This window comes from Myotis yumanensis, unplaced genomic scaffold, assembly GCF_028538775.1.
Source record: "Myotis yumanensis isolate MYYU_CA2020_CCGP unplaced genomic scaffold, mMyoYum1.0.hap1 SCAF_3, whole genome shotgun sequence".
NCBI classification, from domain to species: domain Eukaryota; kingdom Metazoa; phylum Chordata; class Mammalia; order Chiroptera; family Vespertilionidae; genus Myotis; species Myotis yumanensis.
Window position 1 is genome coordinate 153,718,429 of NW_027223754.1, and position 8,246 is coordinate 153,726,674.

The following is an 8,246-nucleotide window of genomic DNA, read 5'->3' on the forward strand; positions in this document are numbered from 1 at the left end:
AGTTGTTCTTATAGGTGCCTTATCCTTAGTAGAGAACTGCCTTTTTCAATTAAGCATCAAAAATTAAACCACAGAAAATTGTTTGTGATTCCATTACATTCAGACCTACAGTTTGCACAAATCAAAACCAGAACAGTTTAAGCACTAAAGTTTACAACTGACGTACCTCATGAAATTAAAATTTTAAAAATACAATTATCTTCTTTTCCACCCAGACTTCGGGGTATTTAAAATACCAAGTAATTCCATTAGCTATCCAAATTAAATTTTCTGGAAAAACCCCACCACACCATCAGAATTTGAGGCCCCAAACTAAAAAGAAAAAAAAAAAATTAAAATAAATAAACACACACACACATGCAGCACAATGTAGAAAGAATTTATTTGCCTCATTTGAAAAAAATCTCAATAGTGCATTGAACTATAAACTCAATCTTCTCATCCGAGGAGTTGCAAACAAAGTTTAAACAGAAACGTCCCATTGCTTCAGGTTTACATTTTGAAAACTCTTACATTTACCGAGGGAGCATATCAAAAAGCCAGACTGCAAGTATTTTAAGGCATAAACTTCGTAATGAAGGGGTCTCCTCTCCTGCTCCCCGTGCCGGTTGTGCGGGAGGACAGCTCCAACTTCCAGCAAACGGCCCCCGGCGCCGAGCACCCCGAGACTGGAACACAAACACTGGGGCGGAGAAGTTGTGCGTCATCCTCAGAGTTTCACTCCCCGAGTGCCAGAGCGAACCCGAAGGCTCCCCCCGCCTTCACGGGGTCCCGGCGCCCCCTCCCGCCCCCCGCCCCCCTCCGGGACGCGGTGGAACTAACGGTCCCCGCGCGGCCGGCGCCGGGCGCCCGGGCGGCCCCCGCGCCCGAACACAAAGGGGATCCCGGCCATTGTCCTCGCGCCGAGCGTCACCAGCACTAGCAAGGCAGTAGCTTGCGCAGTTATCTCCACAGCGGGCAATGTCACAGCCCGACCAACAGCACAAACTACTACCTCAGCCAGGGCCCTGGTGTCCAGGCGGCCGCGCGGCGCTCCTCGTCCTCCTCCGCCGCCGTCCGACGGGCGCCCTGCCCTGCCCTGCCCTGCCCTTCCCCGCCCAGCTCCGGGATCACCGGCGGGGCGGGGCGGGCTCCGCCACGTAACCGGCCGCCCGGGACGCAGGGGAGGTGCGGGGGTAGCTCCCTCCCCGGCCCCGAGGGGAGCGCCCCCCGAGCCCCGGAAAAGCAGCCACGGGGCTGCCGGAGCGCAGCCGACGCCGACGGGATCCGACGGCCCCCGAGGCCGCGAGCAGCAGCGTTCCCGCGCTCCGCCCGCCGGGGGCTCCGGGCCGTCTCGCCGAGCTCCCGCCACGTCTCCGGGCAGCGCCGCCCGCGCCCCTCCCGCCCCGAGCCCACCGTGGGGGCTGGGCGGCGGCCGGGTCCCTCCCTCCTCCGGCACCACGCTCCCCACACCCGCCGCCGGGCCGGCTCTCCGCGCGGGTGAACGCCGGGGGCGCTTCCCGCTGAGGCGCCGCGGTGAGAAGCGCGGGCACAGCCCGGACGTCCCCTGGACCCTCGCAGTAATACCGTGCGCCTCGGCCGGAGGCGAGAATAAAGGAACAAAACCCGTCCAACGGGAAGCGGGCCGGGCGGCGGCGGCTCCGCGCGGACCAGCCCGCCTCGCGCTCCGCGGCTCCAGTGCGCCCAGGCGGACCGTAGAGATGCCTTAAGGAGGCTCGCGCGCGGCTCCCGGCACGTGACCGCCCGGGCCCCGCCCCCGCGCCGCCATCTTACATCCGGGGCCGAGGCGGCGTCCCTCGCCCCGCCTGGGCAAGCCTCGACGTGTCACTAGAAGTCAGCCCCCAAAGCGGGGACCCTCATTCCACGTCCCCCAAGTGCTGAGGCCGCGGGCTATGCGCCCCCCACCCGCTTAACGGCACAGAATGAGGCCCCTAACTGCTCGCGGTCTTTGCCAGCAAAGAAAATGGCGGCACTCACCGCCGTCTAAGTGGACACGTTGTACTCTGTGGGGTTTCAAGTTTCCGGCACCTCGTTTCGCATCCGGCGAGGGCACAGCCGCTGGCGCCCCGCCCCGCGGCGTGGCCCAGGCCTCCCTTCCGCGGGAAAGCGGCGGGAAAGCGGCCGCGCGGCGCGCTTAGTGCGCAGGCGCCGGGACGTGGCGGCTGCCTTTTTTTCTTAAAGGCCAAGTTTGGGAGAAGGTCGACTGCCCTGAGCCACGTCTGCTGCCGCCTCAGACAAGTTACTTTTTGCCTCCCATTTAGGAAGTTTTGTCTTAAGTTAAATTGTTTTAAAAAAAAAAGTAAGCAGGGGTTGCCTAAAATTCAGAACGTCCAGTTAAGTTCGAATTGGAGAGAAACGAATCATTTTTTAGTGTTTGTTTCCCCCCTCCCCCTACTAATTTAACTGGGTGTCCTGCATTTTTATCTGCGAAATCTGGCAATCCTATTAGTCACCAGGCTCCTGAAAACCGGGCTGCACTTAACAAAAGGAAGGGATGGAGGAATGGGGGAGGGGGCAAGTTCCCACTCGGGACTGACTGTGCGCAGAGACTTGGACCCTTTCCTGGAAGCCCGAGGGCTAAGGTGCGGACTCCACAATCTGCCAACAACGCATAAAGGGGCATCCATGTGTAACTCATTTTTGAAAAAGATTTCCCCCTTAAACCAGCACAATATAATCCTATATAATAAAAGGCTAACATGCAAATCAACCAAATGGCAGAACGACCAGCCGCTATGACACGCACTGACCACCAGGGGGCAGACACTCAACGCAGGAGCTGCCCCCTGGTGGTCAGTGCGCCAGAAGCCGGGCTCATGACGAGCACAGCAGCGGTGGCAGGAGCCTTTCCCACCTCCACAGCAGCGCTATGGATGTCAACTGCTGGCATAGGGAGCGGACCTAAGCCGTCAGTCAGACATCCCCGAGGGCTCCCGCAAGAGGGCACAGGCCAGGCTGAGGGACTTCCCACATCCAGTGCACAGATTTTGTGGACTGGGCCTCTAGTGTTTAATAATAGATCCTCTTGGCCAAGAGCCTTGTTGCAATTTAAAGATTACCTAAGACTGTCTTTTTGTTTCTATTCTACTTGGTATTGGAGACGAAACAGTTTTTTGAAGAACAAGTTTTCAAGTTAAAAAGCATCCTGCCTAACATGTTTCAAAATAAATATGTAATATGCAAATTAAGAAAAAATACATGCCCAGTGACACATCTCATGTTATGCTTAATCGTATGAAGGTAGTTTGTCGGGGATGTTGCATCTTTCAACTATTTCCAATTAACAATATTTATTTATTTTTATGTGTATATAGAACACAGTTGAAATTAAATGCTTTATTTGATGAAGCAAAACTCAACTGTGCATCACAATGATGCTTACCACAAAATCTGTAGAAACTTCACCAGTGGTTTCATTATAAATCACACCACCCTGTCCTGATAAGCAATGATTGGGCGGCCAGGGCATCACCCCTCACTGCTCCTTCACTGCACAGTGGACCACACACTATCCTGCACCATAGCAAATGTCATCTGTCATAGTGGTTCAGATTTTCAAAAGGTCCTTAAACAGTTGTTTGGTCTACAGTATACAGATACATCATAGCAATAAGTTTCCAACTTAAGTCATGACACTACTTTAATTGTATCAGATTCATTTCCACAATTAACCTGTTTTTGACAGTGCTAACACCAATGCACTCATCATCCAGACCCAATGTGCTGTTATTTTTATTTTTCTGTGCCCTTAATTTCCAGAATCTAAGCATCCTCTCCAAATGTGACCACCTGCAGCTAATCAATCCTTCATAGCAGGAAAATTGCAACAGCTTCCTATCTCATAGTCCCTCCACTCCATCTTATAACTGCAAGTTTATCTTCCTTAGTTTCATAATTTACTCCTAAAAACCATCACTCCAAACTCCTGCCATCTCAAACTTAAACTACTCTGCTCGGCTTTCAAGGAATTTCATGAATGGGCCTCAATTCCTCACTGGCAATCTTGTTTCACACACATACCAAAATGTACTCTCAGTTTCCTCATATTTCAGATATGCCTTGCTCACATCGTCTTTACCTGAAATATCCTGCAATATCCTTTGAAACCATCCAAAATCTACCTTGCCATCAAGGCCCATTGTAAGTTCTGTCTCTACCACTGAGTCTTTTCATTTCTTTATTGATTTTCCTTCTTTATATTAACATTAAATATTAAACTGAACCACAGAGGACTAGGCTCAAGTTCTCTATTTTATAATCTCATTTAATCTGTGCTTGTCTTCCACAGTTCTTTGCACATTTACGGTCTTATATTCCTTGCAAAACTGTAACTCCCTGAGGGCAGAGAGTAACTCAATGCCTAACCCTGATAGGAGCTAAAATGATGACAGGAATACTTAATTATATACAATCTTGTGTTTACTAGCTATATACACCTGAGCACTCCTACTGACTTTTGTCAACAAAGGACACAATTATGAGCATATAGATTCTTAACCTGCAGTGCTTGTCCCAATAAAATGCAAAAATATATATATTATATGAGAAAGTATAGGTTTTTGCCCATCTTTGAATGATATGTACCAGAAGTGTATTTTATTTATGTAACACCCACCTAGCAGTTACCATGGGCTAGGGACAGTACTTTATACCACTGCTTTTTAAATCTTAATAAAAAACTATTGAGTTAAACACTACTATTAACTCCCTTTTACATGAGGAAAGAAAAACAGGTTAACTAACTTGCTATTTTAAACTGTCCTGGACGACCAATAATAAAAACCCAATACAGCTCTGGAAGTCATAGTCATTAGACAAATATCTTCTTCACAGTATTTGGAGTTCTTTGTTCTGTTCAAGTGTATTTGTCTCAACATCTATTCATAGAAATAGTTGTGTAAAAAATATTAAGACATTTTTTCTTTGAGAGATAGAAGTATGGTCTAGCATTGCTATAAATAGGCAGTCTTAAAATACTGGTAAGGCTCACTAAATTAAAAATATATAGGAGTGCTTGTAAAACAAAAGAAATGATTATAAGAATCTAGTCCACTTGAGAACTGTTTTTTACCTGACCTAGAATTTTTTAAGTTCAACGTTTTTTGACCTAGAATTTTTACATAAGTTCTAAATCTGCTTTCCAAACTGCTGAGATATATTTCATAATGTTCTTCTGTGTTTTTATTTTCACTTTATATATTAATAGTTTCAACAAAGCTCTCAAAAACACACCTTCCTTATTCTATTTTAGAAAAGTTTTCCCCAATTGACAGCATATGTAAACCATCCTAAACATATTTGAGTGATTAATTATGAAGTCTGTTAAACAGATTCAATAATGTGGGGTATCACTGATGTGTTGAACCTAATGGGGATGAGAAAGCCAACACAAAGTACATTAAAGAAAAAGTGAGTCATTTATCATATCTGGAAGTAAATTCTCAAAGTGGTTATGATTTTAAGTTATACTGAGAAAACTAGCACTGCTAGGACATAATTTTTAAAAATCTGAAGTCATGCAGAGTGGTAACTATAAAGCAGTTTAAGGATCTATACAATCACAGCTGTAACTATATAGGTTTTAAAAAATGTTTTTATTGATTTCAGAGAGAGGAAGGGAGAGGGAAAGAGAGATAGAAACATTAATAATGAGAATCACCAATAGGCTGCCTCCTGCACAACCTCTACTGGGGATTGAGCCTAAAACCCAGGCATGTACCCTGACCAGGAATCAAACTGTGACCTCCTGGTTCATAGGTTGACACTCAAGCACTGAGCCACCCCGGCCAGGAACTTGCAGTTTTTATGAAAAATCTATCCTAGGCCACAAAGAAAATCTGGGTTTGAGGCCAAGAGGCTTTCATGATTATAATACGTAACTGATACATCTTAACAACATAAAAAGTGCAAAGAGAAATCGTAACAACAGCAGTATTACTTTCAAGAACTGCATTGCGAGCTAAAAAAGAAACTCACCAAATTAGATAAATATATCCAGTCTGACATAAACATCATATGGGTAACTGCTTTAAGAGACAGAAGTTGTATGTTATATGTTAAAATTATGACACAGAAGTAGTAAAAGCTGGAAAGCAAATGCAATTTGCACAGTTGGGTCTGAAGCCTAATATTTTATTTTATTTTGCTAGATAAAAAGACTAAGATTATAATATTATAGCTTTGGAAATGTTCTCATATCTAGTAAACTTCACAGAAAGCAGTTGTTATATTGCAGTCATTACCCAAATAATGGTTTGGTTTTTATCTTTCCTGCACTATTTATCAAATGTTGTATAAAATAAAACAATGTAACTAAATTTGCAGCAACTGAAAATGGAATCAAAACTCAAGGGTACAATAATTTTCTTTTTCTTATCTCACAGTATAATTAGGAATGTTTGAGCTGACCTCTGTAAGCACCAAGCACATGGTTACCAAATACACCCTGGAAAGACCTGAAGAGAATACTGTAACATTCTAGGTCGTCTATCAAAAGAATACTGTTTTGTAACAGAAAACCAGAAACAGCTGAAATACATGGGCAATATGCTGTATCATGTCCTCCTATTTAGATCATATAAGTCTAAAATAACTCAAAGCATCTGCCTGCAAAAACAAACAAAAGGGGGAAAAACTTAATGTAAGCTCATTTCCTTTTTGAGAAAAGTGCTATGATCTCTCAAGCCACATAACAGAAAAGACATGATTATTCCAAGTTTAGCTGCTGAATTCATACTTATAGCATCCCATTTTGTGGGCATCCTCACTACTGAATCCTGTGGATTCAGAAAGATAGTAGGAGCTCTAGTCACAAATTATTTTAACTTGACTCTGGTCAGTGTGGTCCAGTTGGTTGGGTGTTAACCCCATTCACCGAAGGACTGCCAGTTCGATTCCCAGTCAGGGCACATGCCTGGGTTGTGGGTTTGATGCCCAGTAGGGGGTGTGCAGGAGGGAGCAGATCAATGTTATGCTCTCATATCAATGTTTCTCTTCTCCCTTCCTCTCTCTAGAAATCAACAAACTTTTATAAATACATACATACATACATACATACATACATAAATAAATAAATAGGATAGAGAAGGGAAGAAACTGATGCAGGAGAAAGGGGAAGAAAAATATATAGTCAAAGGTCTCAATTAGGATATAGTAATAAATGTATCAAATAACTTGAAGATAACTACCTTAATAATGTTGTAAAAAAACCTCTAAATTCAAACTGTGTATTTTTTCTCTAAAGAATTAATGAGAACCCATTGTCATCTGTTTTAAAGATTAGAAAACAAAGACTTTGAAAAGTTAACATGCCTAGCATTAAATAGGAGGCAGTCTCTGTTCCTTGCTGCCTCACAGTCAAGATTAATAAGAATATTTATATTCACCAAAGGAATGACTGCATGCTCCTTTAAAAACAGCCAACACTACCAGTGCATTCAAACTTACTAGATGTAAACATGTAAACATGGCTATTTAACTTCTCTGAAATAGTTTTTATATAAATTAAGAAACCGATAAAGTTTCCTTCCCAATCTAGAAATACTTTTCATTCAATTTGAAAGCACTAGTTTACTTGCCAGGATACAAAAATTTTAATTAAAGGTTTCTGAAGTATTAAAAACTGCTTTCCCATAATATATAAATTGGTAACACACCATGTGTTATAAACTCCCACTCATTCATTCTATGAATGGTAATTTAAATAAAAAAGCAAAATTCACTCTAAAAATGTAGATAAATGCAACCCAACAACTCTAAACATAGTTAAAGGCTGGCACTATACACAAGAGCAGCATATCTGCCAAAATGTCAAATGCATTCAGCATAAATCTAAAGAACATACTAGGCTGCTGGCAATGCTTTCAGGAGACCATTTTTGTCCACATTTGTGGTCATTTTCTATTAAAAACCAGAAGTTCACAATATTCTTGGCCTGGACATCAATTCATTCCAGGGCTTCTAAATCTCCACTATTAATATCTATAGCAATCACAGGCAGGTGAGTTCCTGAAAGTATTCTGCCTTCGATAGACAGGCTTCACCTACAGCAGTCTTTTTCGAGGATCTGGTTGCCCATCTTAATTATTCTACATTTGAGAAGAATATATGTCATTATATAACTACACTGTCTTTCATTAACATGAGTGTAATAATGACAACCTTATTAATACTTTTGAGTTGTTTGCTAACACTTCAATAATTTAAGCTCTTTTATTCTGTTTCTCAATGGACCCTTCGGCCAAATG

General features: G+C 43.6%; 1 long non-coding RNA gene across 1 annotated transcript; it reads right to left on the minus strand.

Moving 5' to 3' along the window:
• Positions 1–363: 363 nt before the first annotated feature.
• Positions 364–2,113, minus strand: LOC139006956 (uncharacterized). The gene is made up of 2 exons (XR_011470816.1): positions 1,978–2,113; positions 364–682 (listed from the first exon to the last, which is right to left on the minus strand). It is a non-coding gene; the product is annotated as an uncharacterized lncRNA (long non-coding RNA).
• Between the last annotated feature and the right edge of the window lie 6,133 nt (positions 2,114–8,246).